The following is a 20,869-nucleotide window of genomic DNA, read 5'->3' on the forward strand; positions in this document are numbered from 1 at the left end:
TCCCAATTCCAAGAAGGGGCACAGTGTCCACACTTTGGTCTTCGTTCTTCTTGAGTTTCATGCGTTTAACAAATTGTATCTTATATCTTGGGTATCCTACGTTTTTGGGCTAATATCCCAAAATAAGTAAAACAAAACATCCCATTATTTAACATCAATTGCCCACTCATATAAGCTAAAACAACCTAACTTTTTTCCTTTTATATTTTATGGTAGTTGGATGGCACCTATTAAATTTAAAAGATAAAAGAATGGTAATAAAATCTTTGTAAATAAATGTATATTTTACTTTAACGTTTATTATTAGTGTGTATTTAGTGTGTGGAGAAGGTCAAAGGGGAACTTTCAGAGATGCTCCCTCCTTCCACTTTGTTGTAGGAGTGATGACATTGCATTTGGGCTTTTAAAAGTATTTCAGGGGCTGGTGAGATGGCTCAGCGGTTAGCAGCACTGACTACTCTTCTGAAGGTCCTGAGTTCAAATCCCACAACCACCCATAATGAGATCTGATGCCCTCTTCTGGAGAGTCTGAAGATAGCTACAGTGTACTTACATATAATAAATAAATAAATCTTTAAAAAGAAATATTTCAGGTACTACCATTTTTCTTTGTGTGTCCATGAAATGAATGTGCATGTGGAAGTCAGAGAACTAACTTGCTGAGTAGGTGTCTCCTTCCCCCTTTACATGGCTGCCTAGGATCAAACTCAGCTCATCAGGCTTGTATAGCACATATCTAGCCATATTCTACCCTTTGAGCTATATCAACAACTCTGTACTGGCTTTTTTATGTGCTCTTCCGGGATTGAATTCTGTTCACCAAGTTTGCAGAGCAAGTGACTTTTCCTGTTGAACAAACTTGCTAGCCCATGGCTAATATTAATCAAAACTGAATAACTAAGATAACTGGTTTTGTTATTAGTCATTAATCCACAAGCTTCAAAATGTATGCTTAAGGAAGGGCTAATTCAGACATAGGGGTACACACCCTATGCCATCCAGCATCAAGGAGGCTGAGACAATAGGAACTTCAACTCTACAGGGAGGCTCTGCTTCAGAAAAGGGGAGAGGGGGCAGGAAGAAGAAGAGGAGGGAGGAGGTCTGCCAACTCAGTATTATGAATATATTGAATATACAATTATAGGAGCATCTTCTAAATATAAAATTTTGTAAGCCCCAAATGCTGGATAAACATGATACTATAGATCTTAGTTGATTGGACTCATTAGGAGTAATGGTGAGTTTAGAGACTATCACTATAATATACCTGAACATGGAAACTGATTTTTCTTCCTTCCTTCCTTCCTTCCTTCCTTCCTTCCTTCCTTCCTTCCTTTCTTTCTTTCTTTCTTTCTTTCTTTCTTTCTTTCTTTCTTTCTTTCTTTCTTTCTTTCTTTCTTTTCGAGACAGGGTTTCTCTGTGTAGCCCTGGCTGTCCTGGAACTCACTTTGTACACCAGGCTGGCCTCGAACTCAGAAATCTGCCTGCCTCTGCCTCCCGAGTGCTGCGATTAAAGGCATGCGCCAACACGCCCGGCTGGGAAACAGATTTCTAATTGCAGACTTGGTATGAGAATGACTGAACTAGAAAGGAACTTAAGAGACAGTTGAAATCTCATTACCAAAGCCTACAACCAGCAGCAACCATGTCTTGGGAACTTGTTAGGATTGCAGTCTGTCTAGTCTCTCTCTAGAGGCCTTATATCAGGCACGCTGGGTTTGGGTGAACCAGTGTGTTGTAAGGAGCCTTCCGATGATGCTTTGGTCTATACTTCTGCTTTAAGGTTGGAATGATAGTGCTCCACAGACTAGCTGAAATTACTAACATTTAAAAGAAATGCAGGGTGTAGTGGGACACACCTTTAGAAGGTAGAAGCAAGTGGATCTCCGGTTTTTTTGTCTAGCTTGGTCTACATTAAGGAGTTCCAGATCAGAGCAGGGTACACAGAGAGAACCTGTCTTAAAAAAAATAAAAATAAAAATAAAAATGGAAGCAGTAGCCTTTGTCTGAGAAGACCGAGTTCTGTTCTCTTCTTCCCTCCTTCCTCTTCCTCCTCTTCTTCCTTCTCCTTCTTCCTCTCCCCCCTCTCTCCCTCTTCCTCTCCTTTTCCCTTTCATCTCACAGGCCTTGCCTTTAACTCACAGTGATCTGCCTGCCTCTGCTTCCCCAGTGTTAGAATTAAAAGGTGTGCACCACCGCACCTAGCTTAATTGAATTTTCTTAAAACTTCCTAGTTTCCCATGCTATGTATATTAATTTTCTGTTTTTGTTTTGAGGCAAAGTTTTACTGTACAGCTCTAGCTGACCTGGAACTTCTTATGTATACCAGGCTGGTCCTCAAGCTCAGATAAAACTGCCTTCCATGTACCAGGATTACAGGAATGAGTCAACATAGTGGGATAAATTACTATACCACCGAGCTGACAGCTTACCACAAATTTATCATGGCACAGTTCTGTAAGGCCAGAAGCCAACATCTGTCTCACTGAACTAAAAATCAAGGTTCTAAGTTCCTCTTTCTCTAGAATCAGTTTCTTTATCTTTGTCACCCTGAAAGCCCACCTGTATCTCTTGACCCCTAGTGCCTTCCTCCACAAAGCCAGTATGTCTATTTTTAAAACAAGAGGCATACTTTCTTTATATTTTGTGGGTCAGACCAGTCACCACACATCTACCTATTTATCTACATGCCTCAATATTATACTAAGTCATTTGCACAGACTATGTCATTCGTGTCCTTCCCCCAAGCCTTGAGTGGGCTGTATCAGACCTTATTTCTGCCACAGTTGGCTAGCCCACCTAGATAAAGTCTATTGTCTGCCACATCTGCAGCTTCCTGCAAGAAGCCACTACCTGCTGAGCAGCTGAGCTTGCTTCCCTAACAAGATCCTGACAAAGCTATGACATCCTGTCATAGTAGGGGATGGGTTCCCCCCTTTAAAAATCAGACCCTAGAATTAAAGCTGAGCCTTGATCAGAGAACTTTATCTTGGCTCATTATTTCTCTCGCCGTCCTTTCCATTCATCCCCAGCTTTCCTTTCAGGAACCCAGTAACCCATGGCCACTGGTGGCTATAGGTGGCACCCAAATGAGGGACCTGAATATGGAAAGACTGAGGGACACTGTCTTGGTAAAGCCCCACAGAAAACGGTAGAAGTTATGTATTCCACAGGGTGGTAAGCAACATACAGCACTAATGTTAGCACTATAAATTTCATCTTTTGAAGGCTGTTGATTGCAAGGGTGCAAGAAGGATACAGGCTAGATTGAGTCAGTGTTGGGCCAACACCAGTTAGGGTTTGACAGTGGAAAATGGGACTGGAAAATTTTAATCAGGCATTTGTCTGTAATCAAGAACTGCATCAGGAGGCCTAGACATTGCCCAGGAAGGTAGGTTCCAGAATTCCCACTCACTTCGGTTCTCCAGAAGCACAGAGGAGGAGGAAGTGAAGGGGAAGAGGACATTCCAAGAGGAGACACCACTTCACCACACCAGAGAACACACATCCAGCTCTTTGCCAAGGAGCCACCGAGAGCTGAGCCTGGAAGAGGGCTTCATCGATATCCACTGTCATCTGCACATGCTCTACTACAAGCTGCCTTTCAAGGGGACCTTTACAAAGTTCAGAAAGATTTATAGCAGCTCCTTCCCTAAGGAGTTTCAAGGCTGCATCTCTGACTTCTGTGATCCAAGGACACTGACTGATGGCCTATGGGAGGAACTTCTGAAAGAAGATCTGGTTTGGGGGGCTTTTGGCTGTCCCCCTCATTTTGCACGATACTATGAGAGACAAGAAAGAAAGCTTTTGCATGCCTTACGCCACCCCAAGGCTGTGGCATTTGGGGAGATGGGCCTGGACGACTCTCACAAGTGCACCACTCCAGTTCCTGAATAGCACCAGGTGTTTGAGAGGCAGCTGAAGCTGGCTGTGTCTCTGAAGGAGCCCTTGGTCATTCACTGCCGTGAAGCTGATGAAGAATTGTTGAATATCATGAGAAAATTTGTGCCCTCTGACTACAAGATCCATAGGCACTGCTTCACTGGCAGCTACTCAGTCATTGAGCCCTTGTTGAAGTACTTCCCTAACATGTCGGTGGGCTTTACAGCAGTGCTGACCTACTCCTCCGCCTGGGAGGCTCGGGATGCCCTTAGATAGATCCCGTTGGAGAGGATCATTGTGGAAACAGACGCACCCTACTTTCTCCCTCACCAGGTGCCGAGAAGTCTTTGCCAGTATGCTCATCCAGGCTTGGCCTTGCACACAGTTCGAGAGATTGCCAGGGTCAAAGAGGAGTCACTTTCCCACACTCTGTCAGTTCTCTGAGAGAATACCAGTCGCCTCTACAGTCTCTGAGCAGAGAACACGAGCAGTCATCTTCTGGCAAAGGATGACCAGTGGCCTGACGGCTCCGTCTGTCTGTGTCCAAGGTGAAGGATGTGTTGGAGATCCTGTCAAAACTCAGCAAACCAGGATGTTACCTTGGACCCTCATCACAAGACTTCACTTGCTGCTTGCTGGGTGGGTGGGTAGGTACTGTGGAATGGATTTGGGGTGAGGAGTAGTTTTGCCTGCTGGCCACAAGGCCCTAGGGTAATCAGTGAACAACAGAAAAAAAAAAAAAAAAAACATTTATGACACAGTGTACAATGAGATGGCCAGTCTGGATCCCTGCCCTTTTGGCCTGGGTTTCCCAGCAGTCTGAATAAAGTCACCTCTTTATCTGAGCCAAGAAAAAAAAAACAAAAACAAAAACAAAAACAAAAACAAAAACGGCATCAGGTGAGAGAAGTAGGGCTTGAAATAAAATAAAATAAAATAAAATAAAATGAGTAAAAAACAAAAAACAACAACAACTAAAAACAGGAGATGCTAGATATATAAGTAACGAGAGAGAGAGAGAGAGAGAGAGAGAGAGAGAGAGAGAGAGAGAGAGAGAGAGAGAATGGATTTCAGAGTTCTCCCAGGGACAGAAGGAAATTGGGAGACACATCCTGCTTCCTCTCTGGCCCCTACAGGAGACATTCTTAGTTCTGGTTACATCAAGTTCTCTACCCTCTCTGTATTGTTTGTGTTTGGTGCACCAATCTCTCCACATGTCAATTTGTGTCTGTTTTTGTTTCGTTGTCTGAATGACTATTCTGTATTTTATGTTGAAAAGAAAAAGTGGTTAAAACTTTATCTGCTGGCTATACATCTCTTGATTCAGTCTCAGTTTGCACAGCAAAGGCTGATTTAAGGTGCCCCATACCCTTAGCCAGGAGTCAAGCACAGCAGTAGAGGCCCTGCTGAAAAGCTGCTTTTAGAGGGGTCAACAGCTTCTTAAATTCTAAGGCAAATAAGCTGACAATTGTTTATTCTTAGAAAAATCTCTGCATTTGTGATTATTGGGTTCAGAAAATGACAAAGTGTTTTTTTCTCTTGAAATTATAGCTAGAAAAAGTAAAAATTCTTTGTTTGGTCTAAATTTATAAGATTTGTGTAGCTACTTCATTTGGTTTCTGACTGGTCTTAAAGGTATAAATATGCTCTGTGGGTCTTGGTCATAGAGTATTGGCTTATAAGTTATTGGGTATGATTAAAAAGGTGTAACATTGGTAACAAGAAAATTAGCTTAAAACTGGTAACTCGGGGTTGGAGTCATTTTAAACAACAACACAAAGCATGAACCAGCCCAGGAAACCAAGCTTCTAAAGATACTTCTAAATTGGGATAATATTTTATGTAATTCTTATTCTAGAAACTAGACTTATAAGGGATAAGATTTAAAACAATGTCTCTTTAATGACACATTAAAAGTTGCACTGTCGGGCTGGTGAGATGGCTCAGTGGGTAAGAGCACCCGACTGCTCTTCCGAAGGTCCAGAGTTCAAATCCCAGCAACCACATGGTGGCTCACAAACATCTGTAATGGGGATCCGATGACCTCTTCTGGTGTGTCTGAAGACAGCGACAGTGTATTCACATACATGGAATAAATAAATAAATAAAATCTTTAAAAAAAAAAATTAAAACAGCTGTGATCAGTGTGGGCCAGCTGCCCCTTTTACACTAGCTTTATTGGATACAGTGGTAGAAGCAAAATTTAACCCTCCAAGATTAGAAAGGAGATTTCAGTGAGAATTTATTTGGTATCAAACAGGCTCCTGATGAACTTTCAGGATTTTGTGGATAAGCTACTAAAAACAGCTAGTAAAATAGGGGTTCCTTTTGTTACACAATTGTCTTATGAGAATGCTAGTACAGCTCTCTGTGACTATCCGGCCATACAAAACAAAGACAGACTTATCTGGATATATTACTCTTTGGGCAGAAATTGGACCTTGTATAAACAGGGTTTGGCTATGGTTGCTGCCTTGCAGGGGACTACAGTATGTACAAGCAATGTTTTTACAACACCAAGGTTATGAGGAATGCTTTAAGTATAAATCATTTTAGGAAAGACTGTCCAAAATTTAGAGGCATAGACAGACAGTAGAATTGCTCCCCTGGAATCTGTCCTCACTGCAGGTGGGATAATCTTTGGACCAGGACTCAGGTAGTATGCTCAGATTAAGAAATATTTACATTTGAGTTAACGCAAAACTCAGAGCAGCCTCAGTGAGCTTGTGTGGCATTTCTTTTGTTTTACAAACCTTGCCTATGGAAGTTTTTGGGGCCTTCCCTCTCCTCTCCTCCAGGAATTATTTTTAAGCCAAAACAGCATTACAGATTTATCCAGGTTGTAGTGGCTACTCCTGGTTGTCAACTTGACTATATCTGGAATGAACTACAATCCAGAATTGGAAGGCTCACTAGTGACCCTAATCTGGAGCCTGGGAGATAGAAGTTTCTGACCTGGATCTTGATATGGAGATCTTGAAGCATAGTGGCTATGGATTTCAGAAGATTAAGACAGGGAGATCTCTGAGTTCAAGGTCATCTGGGATTAAAGGTGTGGTGACACACACTTTTAATCTGGGCTACACCTTCTGCTGGAGACCAAATAAGGACATTAGAAGAAGGAAGGCTTTCTCTCTCCGCCCCTCCTTTTGCCTGCTTGCCCTGTGGGACTGAGCAACTGCTAGATCCTTGGGCTTCCATTCACAGCTGCTACTGACCATTGTTGGGAGTTGGACTGCAGACTGTAAGTCATCAATAAATTCCTTTACTATATAGAGATTATCCATAAATTCTGTGACTCTAGAGAAGCCTAACTAATACACAGGTGTTGTTCAAAATAAAGTTTAAACTTAAGATTTATGAAAGGTCTGGTTGGAGAGATGGCTCAGCAGTTAAGAGCACTGGCTGCTCTTCCAAAGGTCCTGAGTTCAAATCCCAGCAACCACATGCTGGCTCAAAACCATCTGTAATGGGATCTGATGCCCTCTTCTGGTGTGTCTGAAGACAGCTATAGTATACTTACATATAATAAATAAATATTTTTTAAAAGATTTATGAAAGATCAATGAGGCTGTGGAACTTGTAGAGGCATTACAATCTGGCCTGCCTACTCCATATAGAATTATGGTAGTTTTGGAAGGTTGTTTTGTTGTTGTTGTTGTTTGTTTGTTTGTTGTTTTCATTTGTACCCTGATCATTGTAAAGGGTTTGCTTCTAGTGAGTTTATAATCATTGGAAAATCATTGAAAGGTTTTGCCTCTAGGAATGGCTAATTGCCTTACATTATGTGAAACAAACAAACAAACAAACAAACAGACAGACAGACAACAACAAAACTCTGCTTCAGCCGGGCATGGTCTACAAAGTGAGTTCCAGGATAGCCAGGGCTTCAGAGAAACCCTGTCTTGAAAAAAAAAAAAAAACCAACCAAACAACCAAACAAACAAAACCCTCTGCTTCAATACAAGAAGCTAGGACTTTGAATCTTGAATCTTTCACTATATATCATTTATTATATGGAGAGTATTTTATTAGCTGATCTTTCTGATGGCATCTTACTACAAACCTTTGCTCATATACAACAAGCTTTTTAAATTTTGGGGAGTAGTTGCTGCTTCAGAAAAGATTCAGAGGCAATATCTTTTTCAATATTTGGGGCCTCAGTTATATCGCAGAAAAATTGTGGTACAGAAAATTGAAGAAAGAAAAGATGATTTGCTTCAAATTATTTTCAAAAGCTTCCAGGAGATGTTCATTGGCTAAGACCTCACCTTAAGCTCAACACAGGAGGACTTAAGTCTTTGTTGGATGTTATCAAGGAAGATCCAAATTAACTGGTGAGAGACAAATAGCTTTGCAGAAAGTAGAGGAAGCTTCTGTAATCAATTGTTAGCTGTTCATTTTAGTTATTGTTACTCAATGTGCCCAAAGTAATTCTTGGGCAAAAGAAAGCATTAATGTGGATTCATCTTTCTTCATCTCAAAGTAAAGTTATAAAATCCTATTATAAAGCTGTTGTGATATTAATAAAGAATTGTAGGATAGAATCATGAAAGTATTGTGGAAAGAATGTCTTAAAAACCTGATGAGACAATTAATCCCAGCACTCGGAGGCAGAGGCAGGCAGATTTTTTAGTTTGAGGCCAGCCTGATCTACAAAGTGAGTTCCAGGACAGCCGGGGCTATACAGAGAAACCCTGTCTCGAAAAAAACAAAAAACAAAACAAACAAAACAAAAAACAAAAAAACAAAAACAAAAACAAAAAAACAACAATCTGATGAGACATCTATTCCTTGTTTCAAACAGCAATTAAATTGTTTTTTTTTGTTGTTGTTGTTGTTGAATACTGATATTTGGCCTATTGTATAGGAAACTTTTTTTTAAAGATTTATTTATTTATTATATGTAAGTACACTGTAGCTGTCTTCAGACACTCCAGAAGGGGGTGCCAGATCTCGTTACGGATGGTTGTGAGCCACCATGTGGTTGATGGGAATTGAACTCAGGACCTTCGGAAAAGCAGTCAATGCTCTTAACCACTAAGCCATCTCTCCAGCCCCGTATAGCAAGCTTTTTAGGCAAAATTGATAATCATTATCCAAAAGACAAGTTGTTAAAATTTGCTTCTAGGCAGGCTTTTGTATTTCCTGTAAACTTATGTATGCATCCCATAAAGAATGCATTACTGTATTTATAAACAGCCCTTCTATGGGAAGAAAAGTATATGTGATTGGATCACATGTCTAACCTCATGGGTTTCCCTCTATTTCAGCACAAATAATTGTGGCTGTAGCCACTGTTTTTAAAATGTTGAAAAATCAAGCTTTACTTTGTATACTGATAGCCAATATATATCAGGGCTTACAATTCCTTGAAATTGTTCCTTTTTTAGATGCTGCTAATTCTCAAATTTTACAACTATTTATTTATATACAACTCAAATTAAGAGAGCATATGGTTCCTTTAAAGGACTGTCATTGGACATTTAAAAACTCATCCTGGACTGCCTGGACAAGATTCCTTAAGGCAATGCCACAGCAGATTTGTATCCCAGATAGATTATAGGCCTCACACAAAAACAATCTGCCATATAATCTTATTCTTTACATCATCAAAATAGTAATGGCTTGAGATAATAATTTGGTATCTTTAGAGAATGTGCATGTCAAATTGTAAGACCTGTTCTCAGTGTCCTCACTTTCTACCTGTTCCACATAAAGGTCTTAATTCTAGAGGACTTAATCAATTATTTCAAACGGACACTCATATTTCTGATTTTAGAAAAATAAAATATGTACATGTGACTATTGACACCTTTTCAGGCTTTCTAGTTGTAACTGCTTTAACAGGAGAAGCAACTAAAAATGTAATTAGTCATTGACTGCATTACTATTATTATTATTTTATGGTTGGTGTTACAAATCAGATTAAAACAGATAATGGAACTGATTATTACAGTCAAGCATTTGAGATGTTTTGTCAACAATTTAATGTTACCCATATACTGGGATTTCTTATAATTCTCAAGGACAAGATATTGTGGAACTTTAAAACAGTATCTTTTAAAAAACAAAACAAAACACAACAAACAAAAACAAAGGGGGGAATTATATCCCCGTGCACATTATTTAAATCATGCTTTTCATTTAAAAATTTTTAAATTTGGATGCCAAGGAATTCTTTGCTAAGTGTCTATAGCATCCTACAACTAGGCATATTCATGCCTAGGTGAGATGGAAGGATCCACTCATTGCCGTATGCCATGATCCTGATCAGGTATCTACTATGGGGAAGAGGACATGTTTGTATTTTTCCACAGAGTGCTGCAGAAGCTTGCTAGCTGCCAGAGTGATTAGTGACATGCTGACACAAAAGAATAATGCTGAGTCCCTACTACAGAGATTCTTAAATGTCATGATCAAGTCCAAAAATAGGGAAAGGAATAGAATTTTGCCACAAAATATTTAGATGACAATTTAACTGTGAAGCTACTCTTGTATCTGATATGTGTAAATGACAAATATTTAGGTATCTGTAAATGTATTTGTCCATGACTGATTTCCATGGGTTGTTTGGATGTTTGCATTTGGAAAAGTAGAATCTTAAGCAAGTCTCCATTCAATGACTTTTAAGACTATCATGTGAGCTTGCTGAGTGCCCTGACAATAGTGAAAGGAAAGCTGTATTGGGTGTATGTTCTTGACCCACCTTTGCTTGCTTATGTCCCAGATTAGACAAGCTGCCTTGTTTCAAGCTTTTAGACCTTGTGGGACAGAGAATATAGAGATTATGGAACTCTATAAGAGTTATAATGACTCTTTTCTTTCCTTTAATATGACCAAGTTATTCTGATTCAAATATGGACTGGTCTAGAAGTAAATCCAATATTGGAGGTTCCAATTATGAAGATAGATAAAAATCTTTTTTTTTTTTTTTTTTTTTTTTGGTTTTTCGAGACAGGGTTTCTCTGTATAGCCCTGACTGTCCTGGAACTCACTTTGTAGACCAGGCTGGCCTCGAACTCAGAAATCCGCCTGCCTCTGCCTCCCGAGTGCTGGGATTAAAGGTGTGCGCCACCACGCCCGGCAGATAAAAATCTTTATCAGCCAACTTAACTGCCTCTTACCACTTACTACCTGAGAAGTAACAGTTTTTCTGTTGATTCTCAAAGCCACCTCCCAGACATGGAGAGGTCAGGCTTTGTGTCTGATTGTTGCTAATTTACAACTGAATTGAGTGCCTGAGACATCCCCATAGACAGCTTTAATCCCGTTGCTTTTAATCTCTGACTTGTATTTCAAGCAGATCATACCTTCTTACAGGCTCACCTTCAGCAAAGCTCGGTTATGGCAGTTATTCATTGCTATGATGACATGCATTGAGTGCATAATGTGGCTTTGGTCTGAATGGGGAAAAGGCGTGCTATTGAAAAACCCACAAAGTGAGGACTCCCCCACATTCTGACTCAGGAGATGCGACACCCCAAATCACTCATGAGAAATGGTCTTGAAGCAAACTGAAAGAGGACTTTTTATTCCAGGTGCGCTCTGGGGCCCACAGTCGTACACCACGGAGGGGTAGAGAACCGTGGAACCCCAAGTAGTGGGGGAAGGGCATATATAAAGGAAAAAAACACAACTCAAGGGGGTGGGGAGGGCGTTATTGGAAAATACCAAAAATACCAGTTAAGAGTCACGAAGAAGTGGAAGTCACAAGGAATAATGCCTGGTAGTTGTGTGGTTATTTCTCAAGACAGTTTTCTATGAGCCTCTAACAATAGCACATTTGCATAGTGTGTTCCAGCAAGGTCAGGGTGACCCTTTTTTGAACAAACACTCCCTGAACCCAGGAAGCAAGTAGGTGGAGGAATGCCACTATCTGTTTTATGACTAGCATGTCTTGGAGCATTGAGTCACAAAGGTCACATTCTCAAGCCTAGGGCTAAAGGTCTAGTCTTTTTGTTTTTGTTTTGGTTTTTGGAGACAGGGTTTCTTTGTATAGCCCTGGCTGTCCTGGAACTCACCCCGTAGACCAGGCTGGCCTCGAACTCAGAAATCTGCCTGCCTCTGCCTCCCGAGTGCTGGGATTAAAGGCATGTGCCACCACGCCCAGCTTGTCTTTTTGTTTTTATGTTACACTTTTTCACTATGAGGGCTGGCAGTCAAAGGCCACTGATGAGTGTATGACTCTTTTCAACCTAAGACAGAGGTATGTGTTAAAAGACCGTGTTTGTTCATAATAAACACTAAAAGGCTGTGTTTGTGCAAATAGACACAAACAAGCTGCATGTGTTCTCCAGGACGGGTCAGAAAAAGTATAGACATTCAGACCTAAGCCATAATTCCCAGGCAAGACCATGGAGCATAAGTAAATCTTATGTCCCAGTCCAGCTAATTTTTATAAATAAAAAGGGAGGAACTGTGCCCTTCCACCCAGCCTTGAGCAGGCTAAATCACACCTTGTTTTGTCACAGTCGGCTAGCCCCACCTAGGTTGGAGTCTCCTGACCTAGGTGAAGTCTATTGTCCTACTCCATCTGTAGCTTACTGCAAGAAGCCACTACCTGATAAGCAGCTGAGCTTTCTTTCCTGACAAGATCCTGACAAAGTGAGATCCTGTCATAGTGGGGGATGGGTTTCCCCCCTTTAAAAATCAGACCCTAGAATTAAATCTGAGCCTTGATCAGAGAACTTTGTCTTGGCTCTGTTAATTCTCTCCGGGTCTTCTCTAGCTTTCCTTTCAGGAGCCTTCCTTAGGCAATAAAAATACAAATTGTAGCACATTATATTCATTATGTTACTTTTATGAAATCAGAATAGATTACTGGTGTCACTATGGTAAAAGATGTTTGTCTGTCTGTTGTTGTTTTGAGGCAAAGTTTCACTATTTAGGCCTGGCTGGCCTGGAACTAACACTCTTTGTATAACCAGGTTGGACTTGAACTCAGAGATAGCCTTCCTTGGCCTTCTAAACACTAGGATTATAGGTATGAGCCACTACAGTGGGATAAGATACAAAGTTATCAAATTCCTATATGAGTCGTGATTAATAAACAACTGCAGTAGAAGGTAAGTGCTCATGAAAGACCCACAATGTGAGGATTCCCCCACGTTCTGACTCAGGAGAGGCGACACCCCAAATCACTCACAAAAAATGGTCTTGATGCAAACTGCAAGAGGACTTTTATTTCAAGAGCACTCTTGGGCTGACAGTCATACACCACACAGGGGTAGAGGACTGTGGCACTCAGAGTAGCTGGGTAAGGGGGTATTTAAAGGAAGAAACCACAATTCAAGGGGGTGGGGAGGGCGTTGTTGGAAAATACCAAAAATACCAGTTAAGTGGAAAGTCTAAACAGTTTTGTATGCACCTCTAACAATAGCACCTTTGCATAGCAGGTTCCAGCAATGGTCAGGGTGACTTTTTTTGAACAAACACGCCCTGAACCCAGGAAGCAGGTTGGTGGAGGAATGTCACTATCTGTTTTATGATTAGCATACCTTCGAGCATTGAGTCACAAAGGTCACATTCTCAAGCCTGGGCCTAAAGGCCTAGAATTTTTTGTTTTTTTATGTTTCACTTTTTCATTCCCCACTTCTACTTGTTAGTAGTTCTAATCTTAGAACTAGACACTATCTTCTCCCTGATGCACTTGATCCTTTAGGGCATGGTACTGTTGTCTCAAAACTAAAAGCTGCACTGCACTAATTCTTGCTCTCTAACACACATGGACCTATAATTAAAAGGAGAAGCAAAATCAAAAGGGGACCCATAAGAGTGGAAATTAGGGTGGTCAAGAGTACAAGATAAGGGCCTTTCCACCGAGTCTCAAGGTTTTCTGCACGGTGGCGTCTAATGTAAACTGAATCTCTAACTTGGAAGAGATGTGAGGCTTGCAGGTCTCCTCTTGAGTAGGCCTTCTGGAGCTGCTTCCATGCTTGCTGTCTCACCCAGTCGAGCACCTTGAGCCTAGAGAACAAAGGCTGTGAAAGCAGCATGTCAGCACTATGTACAGAGGCAATTTTTACCAGTGGAGGGGGCCCCCCGTAGAGTAGGGGGTCAGTCCAAACTGTCCAGGGGTGTTTCTAACTCTGAAGAGCACAAAGTGTAGGAGAGCTATCCAATCATTAGTGCCAGTCTCCTCTGTCAATTTGGTAAGGGTTTCTTTAATGGTTCTATTCATCCTCTCTATCTGTTCTGAACTTTGGGGCCTGTATGCACAATGTAACTTCTAATCAATCCCCAATATCTTGGCTAGTCCCTGATTTACCTGAGCAACAAACGAAGATCCATTATCAGACCCGATTATCTTGGGTATCCCAAACTTCGGGAAGATTTCTTCTAGGATCTTGTTGGCTACCACATTGGCCGTCTCAGTCCTGGTAGGAAAAGCTTCTACCCAGCTTGAAAATGTGTCTATAAACACTAATAAGTACTTGTTGCCATATCTAGCTGGCTTAGATTCTGTAAAATCTACCTCCCAGTAGGCCGATTCCCCCTGAGCCTCTTCTCGGGAGTATACATGGAGTATCCTGCATTAGTCATAGCACAGGCCTTGCAGCTTTTGACTATTTCTTCTGCCAAGTCAGAGTCCTGTAATATAGTAGTCAGAGGACCTAACTACACTTTTAATTTCTTGGCCCCCAAGTGGGTCAAGTAATGTAACTTTGTAACATACTTGCGTCCTTCTTCCCGTGGTATCCCGAGCTTTTGTCCCCGCTGGCAAGAACACACTCAGGACAACCGGAATCTTCTGCGGCAAAGCTTTATTGCTTACTTCTCAGGAAGATCCCGACTGTGGCCTCCCTTCCCCCAGCCTGGAACCTGCTTGCTCAAGGGTGGAGCTACGGGCTCATTCGTCCTGTCACGCCTNAGTTGAACCGTTCGTGTTGTGGACTGCGGGCAGGCCGCAACACCCGACCCCAGAAAATGGAGTCCCTTATATAGCACTCAGCCATGACATTTCAGCACCTGATGTGGCGTGACAGCTCTTGATTCGTTGCTCGCCCATCACACCACTATTACACCCCGAGAATGGGCAGTGACTAGGAGTTCACTCTCGCACTTGCGCACAAGGCTTGTTTACTAGTTAGTCACAGCGGAGGCCAGCACCATCTTATAATGGTGATTGCTCGCGCACGCACACGGCTCTCCACAGCGATTGCTCGCTGCACGGCTTTCCACACTGTGGGAGGACTAGTTTCCCTTTTTCTGTTTCTACTATCCTATACGGGGTTTCCTTTACCAGTTCTAATTTGTCCATAACTTGATAGTCCTCAGGGGTGTATCTAAAGCTGGTCTCTCTGATATCATAATACTCTTTAGGCTCCTTGACTGCCAGGATTATTGTTCCTTGGGCCGACAGTTTGGCAGTTAGATCTGCCATCTGATTATATTGCTCTGTGCAGTGGCAAAAGCATACCTGCTGTCAGTGTAAATGTTGATAGACTTCCCCTTTGCCATTCATAGAGCTTGTATCAAAGCCACAAGTTAGGCTTTCTGGGCTGACGTCCCTTCAGGGAGGCTGCTGGCCCAGATCACTTTCTTCCTGTCCACCACTGATGCTCCCGCCTTCCGCTTATCTTCAAACATGAAGCTACTGCCATCTGTGTACCAGCTCGGACTCCCAGGCCGAGGCTGATCCTTTAGATCATTTCAAGTACTAGTTTCTTCTGCTAGAATGTCAGTGCAGTGATGAGTAGTCACAGGCAGTAGGGTAGCAGGACTGAGGACAGCAGGGGGAGCAAAGGTCACTCATTCAGTCAACAAAAGGCTCTGATAATGTGTCATACAAGCGTTGGTCATCCATCAGTCACGGGGCTGTGGGATAATGCTTTCAAGAGTGTGGGGTGCCACTACAGTTATTTGCTGTCCCAGAGTGAGCTTATCAGCATCCTTGACAAGTAGAGCTACGGCAGCAATAGCTTTTAGGCAAGAAAACCACCTGCTGGTAACAGGGTCTATCCTTCTTGGATAGGTAAGCCACTGGCCTTTTCCAAGGTCCCAAAGTCTGGGTAAGGACTCCTCTGGTGACCCCTGCTCTCTGAACCACATAAAGAGTGAAAGGCTTGGTTAGGTCCGGCAAGGTCAAGGCTGGCCGTCAGTAGGACCTTTTTAACTTCTTCAAAGGCTTTCTGGTGATCTGGGGTCCACACAAACACCTCTCCTTCCTTGGTTAGGGGGTACAACGGGGCAGCTAAGGTTGCAAACCCAGGTATCCAGAGCCTGCAGAAGCCAGTGGTGTCCAAGAATTCTCTTACTTGCTGTACTGGCTAGTTTTGTGTCAACTTGACACAGGTTGGAGTTATCACAGAGAAAGGAGCTTCAGTTGAGGAAATGCCTCCACGAGATCCAGCTGTGAGGCATTTTCTCAATTAGTGATCAAGGGGGAAAGGCCCCTTATGGGTGGGACCATCTCTGGGCTGGTAGTCTTGGCTCTATAAGAGAGCAGGCTGAGCAAGCCAGGGGAAGCAAGCCAGTAAAGAACATCCCTCCATGGCCTCTGCATCAGCTCCTCCTTCCTGACCTGTTTGAGTTCCAGTCCTGACTTCCTTGGTGATAAACAGCAGTATGGAANTGTAAGCTGAATAAACCCTTTCCTCCCCAACTTCTTCTTGGTCATGATGTTTGTGCAGGAATAGAAACCCTGACTAAGACACTGGCCTTGGTGTAGTTGGGGTGGGGTTCTGAGTTACAGTCTTTTTTTCTGGCTTCCTTTAGCCACTGCTTCCCGTCTCCAAGGGTGTATCCCAAATAAGTAACTTCAGTCTGACACAGCTGAGCCTTTGTAGCTGAGGCTCGGTATCCCAACTCACCTAATTCTGTTCAGCACATTGGTCTTCTGTTGCCCAGGTTCCCTGTCTGTCTAGGTCCTCTCTTTTTTTTATCTCCCACCACTGCAGCCAAGCTTCTAGTCAAATTTCTCTCTTGTCCACGATCCCTCCTGTTCTCTTTCTTCTGCCTCCTGCCTCTCTCTCTCTCTCTCTCTCTCTCTCTCTCTCTCTCTCTCTCTCTCATAATATACCTTCTCTGCCTCTTTCATTAGATCATGTAACTGTCTCCCTCTTGTAATACACCTTCTCTTACCTTAGCCAAATTAGTAGGCCGTTTTGCGGCACCTTGGAGACCAGGGCCTGGCGATAGATTTCAAGCTCTCCCTACCTTTAGCCATGTTGTATTCCCAACTGGGTAGTGTCAAAGGGAATCCCATGTCGATCTCATTTTGTAGCTGTGTAGGCTTTCCGTCGGCTCCCAGGATACTTTTTCTAGCCTCTAAGAGAATTCTCTTTCGCTCCTCGGTTGTGAAGAATGTCTACAGCAGCTGTTGACATTCATCCCAAGTACGCTGATGAGAGGACATAAGAGACTCCACCAATCTTGTGGGGCATTAGGGATCCTCTGAGAAAGGGGGGTAGTTAGTTTTTCCAGTTATAAAGATCAGCAGAGGAAAATGGCCAGGACTGAAGGGGTTGAAGTTTGGGTCGGTCCACCAGAGTCTGTCCGAACTCTGTGCTCTCCGGCTCCGTGTATCCTCAGCGGGTCTACCTCCAGCTGCCCTGAGGGGTTTGGGGTTCCCCAGCAGCAGGGGTTGAGGCTGTGGATAAGGGGAAGGTAGTGGACTAGGCCACTCAGGAGGCTTCTCAATCTCGGGGTAGATTTTGGAGGAGCCGATGGATTAGCTGGTGGCTCCGATTCGGGAGAAGCCTTCACTTTCCATTTTTCTTGTAACACCAGAGCACAAACACAATTTTGGGAAGCAAAACTCAATTTTAACACTGTAAACAATCCATTTTCTTTAAAAATCAACACCAAAAACATTACTTGCTACAAAGTTTGGCTGCCTGTTCCTGCACACAAACGCAAGAAGTTGCAGCCCCCAATACCTCAAAAAGACACTGCCCTAAATCCTATCTTTTATAAGTCTGGTTTCTAGGATAAGAATTACATAGAATATTAGGAGTATCTTTAGAGACCTGTTTCCATGGGTTGGTTCATGCCACATGTTCTGAATTACTCTAACCCAGTGTTACCAGTTTTAAGCCAACTTTCTGTTACCAATGTTACAAATTTTTAATCATAACCAATAACTTATGAGGCAATAATCTATAACCAAGACATATAAAACCTATTTATACCTTTAAAACTATTCAGAAACAAATATGAAATGGCTGCATACATTTGCTTATTTAAACCAAACAAAATTCTTAATTTCTCTAGCTGTAATTTCAAGAGAGGAGCCCCTTGTTACCTGATGAATCCAATACTCACACGCACAGAGATTTTTGTAGGAAAAATAGTCATCAGTTCCCTTACCTTAGAACTTGAGAAGCTGCTGGTCCCTTTAAGAGCAGCATTTACAATCAGCTCCTAGCAGGGCTTCTCCAGCCACACTAGACTCCTAACTACAGGTGCAGGGCTCCAAAGGCCAATTGATACTGTATATTTATTTTTTTCTTTTTCTCTTTCACCAAATTATCCCCAGACAGTCAGAGAGTACTGCTTTTCTCAAAACCCATTCTCTCATGTCTTAGGTGTAAACTATCTCTAGTCAGGGTACAAAGCACCTATGAGCATTACCTTCGCTTCTCTAGATTTTCAAATAGCTCTAAACACAAAACCACACAGAACAGAAGCCAACAGATCCAGACACACATGACCCTTTCTTGTCCTCCACAAGCAGGGAAAAGAATTAGACGATTTCGGAGAGGGAAGCTTCCACTTCAACAACAGAACTCGGTCCCTCTGACCGATTTCCGGAGACTACCAGGCGTTCCTGGCTCTCCCCACTTCCCAGGGCATCCCCCAGGGCAGCAGCCTGTGGTCCTCCTAGCACGTCTGCCGATCACAGTCCTCCGGTCCTTACGGCCCGAGAGGACAGTTGCAAATACAAAGTGTGCGTTTCAGAAAACCCCATCGTCTGCTTCCACTGGGACAACCAAAACCAGAGAAACCAAACTTAGGTGGATCCAAACTCAGGCTGGATCAGTATAAACTCAGGCATATTAGAATCCAAAACTCAGGCTGACCAGAATAAACGCAGACAGATCAGCATCCAAAACTCAGGCTGATCAGTGTAAACTCAGACGGATCCAAACTCAGGCTGCTCTGTGCTTCAGAAACAAAGGATGAGACACAAACAAACCAACACAACAAGTGCACGTTCGTTTCAGAAAACAGACACTCAGAACAGAGACACCGGCCGGCACACACACATTCCAGAGGGGATGCCCATACCTCCAAGTCGGTTCAGGGTGTGAGGGGTGGTTGTGATTTCTGGCCAATGCACCAAATGAAAGACCCACAACGTGAGGACTCCCCCACATACGGACTCAGGAGAGATGATACCCCAAATCACTCACGAGAAATGGTCTTGATGCAAACTGCAAGAGGACTTTTATTTCAAGAGCACTCTCGGGCCCACAGTCATACACCATGCAGGGGTAGAGGACTGTGGTGCCCAGAGTAGCTGGGTAAGAGGGTATTTAAAGGAAAAACCAAAACTCAAGGAGGTGGGGAGGGCGTTGTTGGAAAATACCAAAAATACCAGTTAAGTGGAAAGTCAAGACAGTTTTCTAGGAGCCTCTAACAATAGCACCTTTGCATAGTGGGTTCCAGCAATGGTCAGGGTGGGTCAGGGTGACTTTCTTTGAACGAACACTCCCTGAACCCAGGAAGCGGGTTGCTGGAGGAATGCCACTATTTGTTTTATGATTAGCATACCATGGAACATTGAGTCACAAAGGTCACATTCTGAAGCCTGGGTCTAAAGGCCTAGAATTTTTTGTTTTTTATGTTTCACTTTTTCACTCAAAGGGCTGGAGAAATGGGTTCAGCAGTTTGGTTCCAAGCGCCTAGCCTAGCCTGGGTATCCTCTTCTGGCCTCTGAAGTAACTACAAGAAGCAGCTTTTCCACCCTAAATGCAGGCAAAACACCCTCCCCCAAACTCACCCACTTTTTTTTTTTTTTTTTTTTTAAAGAAAAAATGTAGCCGGGCAGTGGTGGCGTTAGCTCGACTTTAATCCCAGAATTTGGGAGGCAGAGGCAGGTGGGTTTCTGAGTTCCAGGATAGCCAGGGCTACACAGAGGAACCCTGTCTTGAAAAAACCAAAAAGAAAGAAAAGAAAAAAATGTTTATTATCTAAATGACTTGAAATTCTGTAACTCTTTTTTTCATTTTCTGCATTTTCCATGGATTTTGTTGTTGTTGTTGTTTTTGAAGACAGGCTCTTACTTTGTAGACCAGGCTGGCCTCTATCTGACAGAGAGATCCACCTGTCTCTATCCCCTTAGGGACTGGGATTAAAAACCTTCACCACCACATGGGGTTTGTAAGAAAAAAAAGAAAGCCCCTCAAATTATATCATAGTCTGAAACATGGTCTGGTATTGAGTGTGGTGTTTGAAGTATCAAACACAAAAATGACAAAGGTGTTTTCTCTCCCTTTCTCTCTCTCTCTCTCTCTCTCTCTCTCTCTCTCTCTCTCTCTCTCTCTCTCTCTCTCTCTCTCTCTCTCTCTCTCTCTCTCTCTCACACACACACACACACACACACACACACACACAGTGTCCAGGCTCAATCATATCATAAGCATGGTTTGGAAGATGGATGTGAACACAATTTTACTTTCCAAAGTGGTTGCATTACCTGGCTACATTTTTTTTTTCTTTCTTCCCATGGCACGTTTTAAATTCAGGGTCAGACAAGAACTTGGAGCGTTTCTTTAGAATTTGTGGTGCTACTCGACCAAATAGAATACCTGGCCGGCAGGCTGGCAAGCGCTCGCAGGCCGGCTCTGCCATGGGGTCCTTCCGAGGAAGGGGTTTTTGTTCGTCCCCCGCCAAGGCCGGCCAGACAAGGCCACCCCAGGCCCGCAGGCCGACAGCCCCTAGCTCGGGTTCGGCCGGAGCCGGGAGGGGGGCGAGCAGGGACCCGAAGGGAGAGAGGCTCTGGGGCGGCGGCGGGGCGGGCCCGGAGGCCGGTGGGGGA

At 43.0% G+C, this 20,869-nt stretch overlaps 1 pseudogene; it reads left to right on the top strand.

Moving 5' to 3' along the window:
- Positions 1-3,089: 3,089 nt before the first annotated feature.
- LOC110302381 lies at positions 3,090-4,507 on the top strand (annotated as a pseudogene).
- Positions 4,508-20,869: the final 16,362 nt, after the last annotated feature.

This window comes from Mus caroli, chromosome 9, assembly GCF_900094665.2.
Source record: "Mus caroli chromosome 9, CAROLI_EIJ_v1.1, whole genome shotgun sequence".
Classification (NCBI taxonomy): domain Eukaryota; kingdom Metazoa; phylum Chordata; class Mammalia; order Rodentia; family Muridae; genus Mus; species Mus caroli.